This window comes from Aricia agestis, chromosome 16 (assembly GCF_905147365.1).
Source record: "Aricia agestis chromosome 16, ilAriAges1.1, whole genome shotgun sequence".
NCBI classification, from domain to species: domain Eukaryota; kingdom Metazoa; phylum Arthropoda; class Insecta; order Lepidoptera; family Lycaenidae; genus Aricia; species Aricia agestis.
In genome coordinates, this window is record NC_056421.1 from 7135215 (window position 1) to 7150260 (window position 15046).

Genomic DNA, 15046 nt, shown 5'->3' on the forward strand with positions numbered 1-15046 from the left:
TATGTTCTATAAGTTATCTGTCACACTCTTCATAATTTTATTAAAGTTAAATGATTATTAATTATTGTCGCTGATATACCACCGGTAACCAATAATTATTGTGTAATTTAGAAATTATATTATGAATACTTATTAAAAAACACTGGACGTTAGCTGCAGGTACCTAAGTGGTAACTAATATTTTAAGTGTAAACCTAAGCCTTAAGGTAGGGGTACCATAACGTAAGTATTGAATAATAGGTATATTATGTAGAAGCTTCACTCCTGCCAAAGCGAATAACATACAATTTCTAGTTACTAACATATAAAGTTACTTCTGATAATGTTCTGCGATAACAAACATTCGATACAATGTAAAGTGAATTTTTACATTTTGTACCAGAGGAAATGTTATTAAAGTTCAACTTTGTATTCAATACTAATATTATAAAAGCGAAAGTGTGTCTGTCTGTTACCTCATTACGTCCAAACCGCGTGAAAAAAAAGGTGATTTTTCTGAAATTTGGTATGAGGATACTTTTATCTCGGAAAAATGTACGGGTCCAACGGATTTGCGGGCGTCGTCTATTAGTATTGCATAATTCAAATATTCCATAGGCATCCATTATACGATCATACAAGCGACAGTCAATTCCGTCAATCATGAATTATGTTTGACTGATGGTGACTGATGGACCGATGAATGGTATTAGACGGTCACTCAATTCTCTTCAGTTTAATGTCAGTCAAAGCCAAAATTTTCAAAGGTATACTTTTCTATTTTTTTTTTCCTATTTTGTCAGATGTGACAACACTCATTCAAAACACGTGACTGATGGTTGCATGAAGCAAAAATCAAGATATCCAGATTTTCGTCAATAGTTATGCATCAGTCACAGTCATGACTGTGGTAAAACTGACAGCAAAACCTACCGTGTAATGTTTGGCTTAGAAAATGAACGAACGACCGAAAAAGACGTCAACTGAACCGAGTATTGCGACGTTATCTTAGCCAAGCCGTTAAATGCAAAGCTAAATACTAGCCTATGCAAAGACCGTGCATCTCCTGAAATGTTTACATAGTACCGGGCCAGCTTAACCGGGTTATCAAACGAATTTACCAGTCGCTATAACCGGGTTAAAACTAACCTGATAATATGACCTACTAGAAAATGCATAGAGTAATCTTGTGAAGCTAATGCACTGATTACTCTGTGCATTTTCTAGAAAAAGAAAATTGTTCTGTGCTATATTATTCTCCTATATAACCTCTGTGGACTAGTGGTTTAAGGTTTGTCTCTCGATTAGAAGGTTGTGGGTTCTCGCTGGTCGTGATAGCCATAGCCCATACCACGCTTGTGTTAAGAGACTAACGGCGTTCCCAATATTTGATCTATCTCTGGTTTTGCCCTAGTAGAGATAGGATTTAGGAATAGCTCACATTAGACATTAGAGACAATATATTTTTAAATGTCAAATTTTCAAAAAACGGTTGTATATCAAACCAGAGAATATAGATTGAATATTGGGAACGGCGTAAAGAAAGAGTTTCCTTTTGTATTGTGCTTACACCTTAATAAAAAATTTAATTATTGCTACCGAAACAAAAAATACACAGATGTAAAAGCTAGTAAATAACCCTTCTGTGTGTCTGTCTGTTACCTATTCATGCCTAAACTTCTATTAGCGATTTTTCTGAAATTTGGTAAGGACTATAGAGTCTATGGAGATACTTTGAATCCCGGGAAAGGATAAAGGATACTTTTCATCCTGGAAAATACACGGTTCCCGCGCGATAACGATATTTATAAATAAAATTAGATTTTCTGTAAAAAATTCTAACAAATCACATTGCAACTCGATCAATGATATTCTACTTATTCTGTTACGTCCATACTATTTTTCGGCTTAAATCTCTTCCGATCAATTTTCAAATTCAAAATTGCAAACCATTTACATAAAAGAGACAGTTCTATTTTTAAACGTCGAATCGTATCGCTGTCTCCTCTTCGCCTGAGCTATGACGAAAATTCGATTTTTTCCAGATTGTTCGAAAAAATAATTGAAAATGTAAATAATCGAGGCATTTATTGCAATCAAGACATGTGGTAAGAGATTCCATGTGTTTTGTTTTCTTTTGAGTCATAATTAGTACATTTTCGAAACACGCACGACGTCATTTTCAATTAATTTAGGTAAGACAAGATGCGGCACGTTCGTGACTGCGCTCGATGCAGACTAAACAACAAACGGCCCAATTGGGCCGTATTTGAATCTTCACAACGCGCGCGGTAGTAACATATCTGCTTTGAGTTTTTCATCATTGATCTCGGTGTACTTCGTAAGTATTTAGTTTTTATTTATTAACTTATTACGGTACGAAAATTCAGCGACAAAATTCTAAGTTGATAGGAGCTCAAAATGGTTAATCCACTATTCAAAATAATCTTTCAATGGCTTTTCAAAGTTCTAGTGAGAATATCAAATTCCTTTGTTCGACGAAAACAATAACGGCTAGATTCTAGAAATCCCTTTTAAGCACTGAACTGTGAAGGGTGGTGGGTGTTTAGAGAAGTTGCATTCGATGATTTCGATAGCTAAGTTAGGCCAAGGAGGGGGTGAGCCAAAATCTTTTCGTTTACGCTTCGTTATAAAATCGCCGATGAAAATGTATGGAATTGTCATAAGCGTTCGTTAATATGACGTTGACGTTCGACTCGTCTTATGTCAATTCCATACATTTTGATCGGCGATTCTATAACGAAACGAAGACAAAAAAGTTTCGGCTAAATACCTTGATTTATATGCGTCCGCCCGAACGCGCTTTTGGACTTTGGTAGCTACTACAAAATCACAAACTGTATGTAAATGACAGCGCGCCCGCTCTATGTAATCTATTAAGAGGGCGACTAACCCAAAAAATCAAACATCGTCCTTCTCTCTTCACACTCACGCCCGTCTTTCATATGCCAGGTGAAAAAGGACGACGCGGATTCATCGCCAAATTAGTTTTTTCTCAATAACTCGATAAATATACAACATTTTAAAAATCCGCTAGGTCGATCTCTCAATGATAGAATTTTTTACAATGTGGTTATAATATTAACTTACTTCAATGCACGGTTATGGCAATAAATAAAAAATTCGTGAAAATTAGATGCATCTTTGTGATTTTTTTCTATCGAGAAAATTTTATGATATCGTGCTTTTGCTCAGATCGAATTCTTGGAAATATAATGTAGTATCTAATTTTAGAAAATGAAACAATTCGGCGCTTATTTTTAAGTATAAAAATAAATTATAAAATCGACACTTTAGGGTTAGTCGCCCCCTTAATACGCGAGCGAAAATCTTTGGATCCCTTTTGACGAAAAATGCGGAAACGTAGGTGATTTAAATTTTGCACAGTTTATATAGGGAAGGAGTGCATCGAGCTAATATTATTTTGAAATTATGCTTTTGTCATGTACATAATTTAAATACATTTTTTAAAACGTAACAACACTACAATGTGCACACTACCATCTTTTTAAATGACAAGCATATTTATGTGCATTACGAATTATACTGTTTTGTTTGTGGTTGAAGTCTGTTGTCAAATTAAAAATTTATTGTTTTTTTTTTATTAAATCTGAAATAGTCAATACTTTAAAGTTTAAACGGGGAGCCAAAAGTAGAAGATAATTAAATTCAAAGTCGAATTTCGACCATTGGGCGATCTCTAGTTTATTTTATCGTTCATGAAATTGCTTGTGATCTCGTGTTATAATTCTCATTTATTTCTCATTTCGAATTTTTTTCGGTATCATCGAGTGCAAGTTGTCTAAGTACGCTGCGAGTTGCGACTCAGATTGAAAACCACTTCTCAAGTTACTAATCCGTGAAGCCAATATTTAATGCTTAGATTGGGACAAACTGGGACACTTAGCTTAGAATGGAACGAAGTGGGACACTTCAGGGACAAGACACTTGGAGCTAGAAGTTTGTGATAACTGATAATTTATTATGATTCGGGTTTTAAGAGAATCAGTTTTTAACTTTTGGAACTCACGAGACATTCCGCACTCAAGAGACATTCAAACATAATCTATGTATTAATACGTGAGAGAAAAACTTTGTAACCCTTTTTACGAAAATTGGGGAAACGTAGGTGCATGAAATTTCGCACAGTTATAGTTTATATGGTGAAGGAGTGCATCGAGCTAATATTATTTTAAAATTATACTTTTATCATAATTATATATTTTTTTAACAAATAAAACGTTACATACACTACGACACTACTACTAGGAAAAATGACAGATTTTTGAGTGACAAGCTTATACATACGAATTATACTCTTTTATTTATGGTTTATAGTCTGTTGACAACAAGTTGACAAATTGAAAATGGATTAAGTATTGTTTTTTTTATTTAATTTTAGATATTATTAGACAATGCTCAAACGGCCAGTCTGAGATCAGCCTAGTCCCAGAGACAACAATTGAAAAGAACTATGATGAAGTCAATATTTTTTACAAAATATAGGTAGTAGTCCTAATGTCGTTGCAAGTAAGGTCCAATTTCGACCATTGGGCGATCTCTAGTATGTCAAAATCATCGTTTAATAATTACAGTTAAGTTATTAACTTATTAATATTCGTCTTTGAGAGCGGCAGTTATGTCCAATTTCTGAGGGTTTAATGTATTTATTTATTAGCCCGATTTTGATTGGGCCCTAACGTCAAAACGACAACGCTGTTGAAATATACAAACTCGTGTCGGAAAACTATACATAATACCGGTGAATAGATAACCTATAATATTAAGTATTTACTTATACTTAGCAATAAAACCTTTCTGTCGGCCATAAAAACGAATCTACAAGTAAATATAATAAGATCATAAAGCCTATTCAGACTTATTCTGCTTTTAACTTCTATGCGAGTGACTCCTATACAGTGGTTGGTAATAAGGTGTAATGGGAGGTAATATAAATCTGAACGGAATTTATTTATCTCGCTTACCGAAAACTGGTTTGTATAGTAGCACCACAAGATAAATGAAAGATAGTAGACAATAATAATAGTGCGCAAAATAGCGCACGCAGTCACGCATTACATTTAGGGTCAATTCAGACCGCAACGCAACGAGGCGAGGTGAGGCGAGGCGCGACGCGGCATAAATTTGTATGGATTTGACAGATTTCAATTGCGTGAGACGTCTTAGGGTTGATTCAGACCGCAACGCGACACGTAGATGCATTTCTAAATTAGTATGGATTTGACAGATTCGCAAGACGTCTGACGCAATTGAAATCTGTCAAATCCATACAAATTTAGAAACGTATGATCTACGCGTCGCGAGGCGGTCTGAAGCAACCCTTACGAATATGTCAAATCCATATAAATTTAGAAAATAATGCATCTTATATACGTCGCGTTGCGGTCTCACGCATTTATGTCGCGCCGCGCCTCGCCTCGCCTTGCCTCGCCGCGTTGCGGTCTGAATTGACCCTTAGGGTTGATTCAGACCACAACGCGACGCGTAGATATTACTAAATTTGTACTGAATTGACATGTCGCCTCACGCAATTGAAATCTGTCAAATCCATACAAATTTATGACGCGCCGCGCCTTGCCTCGCCTCGTCGCATTGCGGTCTGAATTGACCCTTAGATTTTAGAGTGACTTGAAGTGAAAAATAAGCACTTGGCGCGCGTAAAAGTCATCTGCGTGTCAAGTGAATTTGATTTATAGGGCCAAGTAGAGTTACTTAACTGTTTGATGTTTATATTGTGGTAGTACTTAAAGGTCGGGCTCTGGCCTCCGTGTTTTAACAAGGCCAATGATTTCATTAACTTAAAATATTACACTTTTGACTCTCAGATGAATATTTAAGTAAGTATATAATATACTACTAAAATTTCGTGTAGAATTTATATCGGGCGGGAAAAGTTAGATTATATTTTTTGTGATAAAAAATGAACCGGGAAAAAAGATAGGATACGTTTGTCCTTTTCCGGGACTCGAAGAAGGTTCAAGGTATCTACAAAGCCAATTTCATTTAATTGGTTCAGTTTAGCGTTAAGATTCAAAGATTTAACCGGCAGACAGAATATTTCATCTTATTTCATTTATAAATGCGTAAGAACACGAACGCATTTATAAAGGAAGATCTACTGTCAGTACTGCGGGGCTGAAATGGTCACATTTAGCAATTCCTCTCAATCAATTCAGCAAATAAATTGTCAAAACTGTCAAACTGACCAAATATTATGTCAAATTAGTACGAATTACAAGACATGAATTGCAAGCCGACTTGCATTTTGCGATTTAAAAAAATGAATCATAATAATAATATTATGATTCTTAATATGGATTCTCCAAAGCGACCAATTTAGCCCCGCTGTGCTTTTTATGCGCAATCTCGTACTTTAAAAATTTTGTAATATAAAAACTATACGTAATATCAAAATTATCACATACAATCCTTTCTCGGGACCCACCTACATCCAAACTAATTAGATATTATATGGGAAAGTTTGTCTGTCTCTCTGTCTGCTACATGAGCATGAGCGTGAACTCGTCGCTGACCGATTTTGCTGAAATTTGGTATGGAGATATTTATTTTATTTATTTATAAATTCTTTATTTGCATAAAAAAAAAAACAATATACTTACTTAAGGCGAGGATAAACCCCAATTAGTTACTCCGTGACTCCCGGTTTACCTAGTTCCAATGTAATAACGAAGTGTTAAAAAATATGAGATCTAAAGCACAATATTTAAAATACCTTAAACCATAAACATTTTAATAAAACATAATACTTTGGCTGTAATTAATTTACAAACTCACCTCCGAAAAAACTCTATTTCATCGAAATATAAGTATTAACTAGGATAATTATACATTTCATTTGAATAAATTGTTAGTAAATCTATATTAAAATGTGCTTAGCCGAACAATTTTGTTTCTTAATGTTTATTTCCAAAGATATTTAAAAACAACATGAAAAATAGAGAAGATCCGCCCGAGTAAGTACAGTTTTATGCTAAGCTAAAATGAATCTTATTGCGATGCGTATACGCTTGGTCTTTGGTTGTATGCAAGGTTATCGTTTTGGATTGAGATTAATCCCCGCCTTAAAATAACAAAAACAAAACAACATTAGGCAAATAGGCGGCCTTACCGCTTTCAGCGGTTTCTTCCAGACAACCAAAATATGATAACAGAAAATAATGTTTAAGACTTAAAGTGCTACTTTTATACCTGAGAAAAGACAGGAAACTTTTTATCCAGAAAAATGTAAAGTTCTCGCGCGATAAATACGAATTTTGAGCAACGCAGTTACGGTCATTATCTAGTTAATCTTAAGATATTCTATTACATATCTACTACAATACAAAGTGATATTGAATTTCATAGTAAGTTGGATACAAAAGAAGCGAAACCTGAGTGATATCGGCCAAACTTTGTCGAAACTTCATACAACATTCTGAGCCTTTATTATGGCTCGAACTAACAAGTAAAAAGTTGTGACTGGTAGAGTACCTGCTTATAACTTTATGCTGGTACGTTTAAGGTTTGTAATACTCAATTAAAGATATGACCTACATCTTGAGCTAAAATTGTTTTGATAATGCCATAATTAAATGGAATTCGCATTAGCCTTTTTTGTATGAGAGGTATGTTTGAATTGTGAATTATTATCTAATTCCTAGGCGTCATTGGTTACTACATTGATTACAGGGCGAATATACTGGATAATAAATAATATAATAAGAAACTAAGAGTGAAAGCTTCAAAGAGGGACCGACCAAGCAAGGTGGTATTATCAGTCAGAACGAAGTCCACTTCTTAGACTCTAGGGTTACACGGTCAGTTCAGTTCATCAGTCTCAGACTGACGCCAGAATGATGGCCGGTAAGTACCATCGAGGAAATTGATTCCTAGGCAGTTGACGGACCTGCGTCAATTGGTCGGCTTATGTCAATTCAATGTTAGCTGTTATCGGTCGTCGGATGGGTTTGACTTAACGTGACCAAATTAGACCATCCGCCATCTGCCTAGGAATCAACTTCTCTGATAGTACATATTAAAAAATGATAGTCCGCCAATCACACGGTTATACGATCATTCTCCCGTCTATCTCGATCCGACTGATGAACTGAACTGATGCCTTACTGACCGTGTAAGTTGTAACCCTTGTCTTAGTTGTCAACCGATACTAATTACTACAGTATGGTAACTCAAAAACTTCGATGGCGCCATTCAGGATAGCGCTAGTCCACCATAATTATTTAATTCTGAATCGATATTCGATAAGAAAACGATCGAATGACACGATAAAATTGAATCGATATTTAATTGAGAGTATCGCGAGTTCACAACCTCTGTTATCTCGTGAATGGCGCTGGGACCGGAACGCGAATTATGTTTTATACATTCTGATGGGAATGTTTTAAATTAATACGTGGGAGAGCCATGCTTCGGCACGAATGGGCCGGCTCGACCGGATAAATACCACGTTCTCACAGAAAACCGGCGTGAAACAGCGCTTGCGCTGTGTTTCGCCGAGTGAGTGAGTTTTACCGGAGGCCCAATCCCCTAACCCCTACCCTATTCCCTTCCCTACCCTCAACTATTCCCTTCCCTTCCCTTCCCTACCCTCCCCTATTACCCTATTCCCTCTTAAAAGGTCGGCAACGCACTTGCAGCTCTTCTGATGCTGCGAGTGTCCATGAACGATGGAAGTTGCTTTCCATCAGGTGACCCGTTTGCTCGTTTGCCCCCTTATTTCATAAAAAAAAAAAAAAAAACGAGAAATATTGTTATTTTGTGATCTTTTATTTTAAATATTTTTTATACAATAAATAGTTATTATTATGTAACAATAACGTATTACGTAATAAATGCAGACATAACTTACTGTAACCTCAGCTCAGCTCAACCTAAGCTCAGGAATCTGGGGACATAGTTTGGTCAATGGGCAACAGTTGTTTATATTAACCATCTTTTCCTACCCATAAATAGTAGGTCTATTTAAAATTTTTTGGCGAATCTGCGACAACTAGTACGATCTCAGTGAAAAATGACTAAAACGAAAGACAAAAGGAATTCGTCCTAAGTTTTTTCACTAGGTAGCCTTAGTAAGAGGATAATTTGAACTAACTTAGTTAAAGTTCATACATATAACGCATCTGTCTGAATCTATAATAATTAATATGAGACTGGGCACAGAATTTCATACGAATTTTGTCATTTAGTTCTAATTACTTCTCGTCATTTACTTTAATTTGTTATTAAATTTGTATGTCCCTATAATTATTACGTTACATATACCAGCATATAACTTACTAATAAAATACGTCAGTCTGTCCATTAGGCTTAACGCAAGCTGGACGCGAGCAATTGTTAATGATTGTAATTACAGAAGTCATTCATCAAAGTCGAAGCCTCTGTCAGGGCTAATAGAACCTTTTTCTGCCCTGCTTGTTTTGGTCAGTCATTTAGATTCTTAAATATTATATCAGACTAGACGTTCCGCGCGGCTTCGCCCGCGTAATTAGTCCACAAAAAATAGCCTATTATCCTTCACGTGGTCTAATTCTTATCTTTGCCAAATAACATAAAAATTGCTAAAGTAGTTCGTGAGATAAGCCCTTTCAAATATTTTTTTTACTGTACCATTCTTGTTCATGAGAGGTCGATGTTTGTTACGTAGGCCGTAGAATGTAATTTTATGCATCTTAAAGGAAATTATTATGAAAATTGTTATGGCGTATGAAAATTGTAATGTAATAATTTTCACTTACATTTGTATTCATAATATTATCTTGATATTCAACCTCATAAATCTAAAATTACAAATATTTAATAAAAATACTCCATTTTAATATGTAATTGCAAATAGTAAAAAATATACTTACATTAAGTATAGCAAATTTTAAAATTATTAACTCGGTACTTGAACCAAACAATCTTGATACTTCAATATGATTTTCATTTTCTAGATGCGAAATACATTACTCAGCTCATTTTATTATTTCCGACGTAAAACTTTCTAAGCTCTGCATATAAAGCTTTTAACTTGAGACTTTTTAAATTACTTAGATAATAGTCTGCAGCAGGTTTAAGTATGTCTAGTAAGTGGTTTTTATTATGTAAGCCTTTAATTTGTTTCTAGAGGTTCTTTTTTATATTGATGCCACTTTTAGTGCATTGCCTTGGTGAATGGTGACTAATTGACAATGGCTGTAACGGTTTTTAATGCAATAATTACTACAATTTCTAATGCTTTTGCAGGTCAATTATCTTACTAGTTACTACACTAAACTTATGTTAACAAATACATATTTTCTAGCTAAAAGCGAGAATGTTATGATTACTAATGAGTAATGACTAATGAGTAATGACTGTTTAAACTGTGGGAGTAAAATTTAGAAATGCTATTTTGTAGTAAAGAATATTTGCGACAAAACAGCACTTCTAAACCTGTATTCACCCGGTTAGTACTTAAGACGTACATGTATCTAACTTACAACCGAGTTACTGGCATTGTTCCTGCGAGACTGCATAAAAGATTAACTTACGCCATAACGGTGGAGTTACAGGGGTTTAATATAATCCCCCTATCGTTTGTCTCGAGCACTTGTCAACACAATAGTGTAGCTGCCGTCGCGACAGGTCGGCCACACGGCCACGTGCGTTGCGGGCGGGCTCCGAATTGCCGACTGCGCGACTCGGATGCGCAGAATCCTTACCCTTAGCCCTTAGACAAAGAACTCCTAATCAATTGACACCATCTCGCCCGCGACGAGTCCACCGCCGGCCGACTAATTTGACCATACCGACGAAACATCACTAAACTGCGCTCGGGGTTTTACAACAGCATATGACGCGGTAAAAGAAGAAAAACGCAGTATGCGCTAGAGCGAGAGGCGGCTATGGAGATTAGCGGCGGTCGGACAGAGATGGGCTCAGTCATTTTGTAAGCTGATAACCAGCAGCGAACGGAGCGAGGGGAACCATATTCTGGCGCGGCTCTACATGAATGTAATGAATTAAAATTCATTCGGTTAAGCGACTTCTGCATAAATCGCAAACGCTATACAAAAGCTCGAACATCATCGACGCTGAATCATTTTATTAAATACGCCCTTTATTTTTCTTTGCCTATTTATTATTTGTGTTAAATATAGTGCCATTTAAAATCTTATTGTTTATGAGATCGAAAATATGATAGAGACGTCTCAAGGTTCCTGCGACCTCCTGTGAACGAGGAAAACAGACGAATACGACGAGTGCGGTGCTTATTACATTAAAAGTTTCATTATCTCGCTACGTAATCGATTCAAGGATTCCTTCTTACACCTAAATACATGCGCTGCAAGACGTCAAACAAAGCGACCGCGAGCGGCCGCGTGTAATTACACGTAGCGGGATTCATTCTACTCGATACTCGTGAATTGTAATTGATTTTTACCTATACGTCCGTGGAAAAGCAATCCATCCGAGGGTCCTCCCGGAGCCGCGGCTGCGGCCGCACACTAGGTGCCGCCGCGCACACTAGCGCACTCAGCACTGAACCTCCTCACGCGAAGGGAAAATCTTCACACACGACACAGATAAACATGTCAACTACTAGACATCGTTACCCAAAAGTAGTTTCACGTTATTCACCACAGATCACCATAATACACAAACGATAACACAAACGACATAAATCGACACAGAAACACACGATAATTTCGCAATATCACCCGCGTTCGAGTCACGAACGGACCACTTTCGACAAAAATACGCGTCAATTGTGTAAAGTCGTTTCGGCGACTGTTCTCCCCGCCCTGTTCCAGAGCGAATGGCGTCGCCATATTGAATCTCGCAGCTCGCACAACTCCGACGAGGCGGCCATCTAGCGGCGACACTTGGAACCGCTACGACTTGATGCAAGTTATTAAAGTCAAAATTTCTATATTTTAACAGCATCGAGTATCAAAATTACTCAATCACGCAATACAAATATTTTTTTTGCAATGGAATAGACGAATAAAAGTGTTTTATCTTTCTTTACGTTAATCTGTTAACGGTACTCGCGACGTGCCAGTCTGTGGTTCTTCCAACAGAGGACACTACGTCGGTGTATTGTTTTATCAAAAACTGCATTCGAGGTTTTGTGCAATAGAGGAAACCGGCAACCGCTGTCGACTTTAAATATGATCTATACATATTAATAAAATTGGAGTGTCTGTTTGTAATATTGAAAGAACCGTTTTTTACTACATGCATATGAATCTATAAACGATACATAAACCAAAACATTTTTTACAATTTTTGTCTGTATGTCTGTCTGTCTGTTTGTTCCGGCTAATCTCTGAAACGGCTGGAGCTATTTTGCCGGGACTTTTTTTGGTAGATAGCTGATGTAGTAAGGTGTAACTTAGGTTACTTTTTAACCGACTTCCAAAAAAGAGGAGGTTATATTTTACTTTTTATTAATTACTGTATAATTTAAACAGTGATGAAATGTAACTACAAAAATATTAAAAATTATGAGCAAAATTATAATACTTACTTACTTAAGTAATTTAACGTGGGAGAGCCATGCTTCGGCACGAATGGGCCGGCTCGACCGGATAAATACCACGCTCTCACAGAAAACCGGCGTGAAACAGCGCTTGCGCTGTGTTTCGTCGAGTGAGTGAGTTTACCGGAGGCCCAATCCCCTACCCTATTTCCCTTCCATACCCTCCCCTATTCCCTTCCCTTCCCTACCCTCCCCTATTACCCGATTCCCGATTTGTTAATTTAAGTATAATATTATAAGTTGTCAAGAGAATTCTGACTTACTATGATTATTGATTAGGTTATAATGTTCGTTGTTTCAGTCGTCCTATTTACGACGGGACTAAACAATATTAATTTGCATAATGAGCATTCAGCTCGTTGCTCATTTCTGCAAAAATAAGAATAATACGAATTGTCTAGACTCTAGACTCTAGACTGGACAATGAATATTTATTAAGTTATCATCTATTATAGTGACTGCTAATTTCGTAAACACTAAATATTTATTTTTTGCAAACAAGTCGTTAGAAAAATTAGGTTGGGTTGCACCAGAGGCGTGGTCAAAGTTATGGTTACAGTTAAGGCTAATTTAACTTTAACCTTAACTTTGACCACAGAATTTGACAGAAAACGTTGCTGGTCCGACGGCTTCCTCGGCGGCCGAGAACTGTCAAAAATGGCGTTTTTGTATGATGACAGCGTTAGTTTCTTTTTTTTTCACGTGCATTTAAAGCCTTGTCGAGCTCTATGGTTATGGTTAAATATGGCGTCTTGATGGCGTCCATTTTTAACTTTAACCAAAGATTTGACATTTTGCATTGTAGTTAAAGTTATAGTTACAGTTATAGTTAAAGTAAGTTGGTGCAATCCACCTAATGTTTAGTACTTAAGTACTTATACAATATTATGTAGGCTGAAAAAAACTATATTTTATTTCCTTAATTCTCATAATTCCTTACTAGCTATTTGACCGAGCTTTGCTCGGTATTCGATAAAACACTAATAATATGACATTTTCTAAAAATGATTCCTAGCTAGATCGATTTATCGCCCCCGATATTTATTTACTAAATTTCATGAAAATTGTTGGAGCCGATTCCGAGATTTTAATTATTATTATTATTATTATTTTATGATATAAGTGGGCAAACGAGCAAACGGCGCAAAGCAATTGACACGTGGGAGAGCCATGCTTCGGCACGAATGGGCCGGCTCGACCGGAGAAATACCACGTTCTCACAGAAAACCGGCGTGAAACAGCACTTGCGCTGTGTTTCGTCGAGTGAGTGAGTTTACCGGAGGCCCAATCCCCTACCCTATTCCCCTCTCTTCCCTCCCCTATTCCCTTCCCTTCCTTACTATATTAACCTATTCCCTCTTAAAAGGCCGGCAACGCACTTGCATCTCTTCTGATGCTGCGAGTGTCCATGGGCGACGGAAGTTGCTTTCCATCAGGTGACCCGTTTGCTCGTTTGCCCCTTTATTTCAAAAAAAAAAAAAAAAAAAAAAACGGGTCACCTGATGGAAAGCAACTTCCGTCACCCATGGACACTCGCAGCATCAGAGAGCTGCAGGTGCGTTGCCGACCTTTTAATAGGGAATAGGGTAATAGGGGAGATAGGGAAGGGATGGGAATAGGGGAGGGTATGGAAGAGAATAGGGTAGGGGATTGGGCCTCCGGTAAACTCACTCACTCGGCGAAACACAGCGCAAGCGCTGTTTCACGCCGGTTTTCTGTGAGGACGTGGTATTTCTCCGGTCGAGCCGGCCCATTCCTGCCGAAGTATGGCTCTCCCACGTACAAAATATATATTCTATTTATATATTATACATACAAGAATTGCTCGTTTAAAGATATAAGATGTGATAATATTTTTACTTGTACAATATAATATAAGGGTCTAACAGTTAACTTCATAGATAGATATTAAACGGGTCAAAAAATTCACAAATTTATCCCAACGAGCGCAATCCTACTTTCAAGACATTTAATGTTTCATATTTAACTTTAATTCAATGAATAGTTTGTCAGAACTCAGAAACTTTATGGAGATTATGTTAAAATCTTCATTAATCTGTAAAAAAACTATAGTTAGGTAAGTTTTCATTGTTTCTTATCTCTCTGAATTTGGCCGCAGGTAATAATCAAGTAATTTTTTAAAGGACAGGTTCTAAGTTTCGGTGCCCTAAAAACTTTATTTTAAACGCTTTCACATCTAATTCGGAATAGTGTACTGCATAGTACAGTATCAGTAAATATATCTGTATAAGGGCGCGTGGGTAAATCCTTGTGCGGTATTAACCTAGAGAAAGGAATCCACAAGGAATCGTGTCAACTGTTCTATTTGCCATGTTGCAACCATGTTTGTTTGGCGGTTTGAATATGGAATGTTACAAATAGTACCACCCAGGAAATTAATTCATAACCAGTTGACGGATCTACGTCATTTGGTCGGATTATGTTAGTTCAATGTAAGTTGTGTGATCTTCTGTCGACTGGGTTTTACTGTTGACATTA

At 36.7% G+C, this 15046-nt stretch overlaps 1 protein-coding gene across 1 annotated transcript in view; it reads right to left on the reverse strand.

Annotated features, from left to right (window-relative positions):
• LOC121734930 overlaps window positions 1-11802 on the reverse strand; it is a 242761-nt gene extending 230959 nt beyond the window's left edge. The window contains exon 1 of the mRNA XM_042125575.1: window positions 11447-11802. The gene's annotated coding sequence lies outside the window, so the exon portion shown is untranslated. The remainder of the gene's footprint in view (window positions 1-11446) is intronic.
• Between the last annotated feature and the right edge of the window lie 3244 nt (window positions 11803-15046).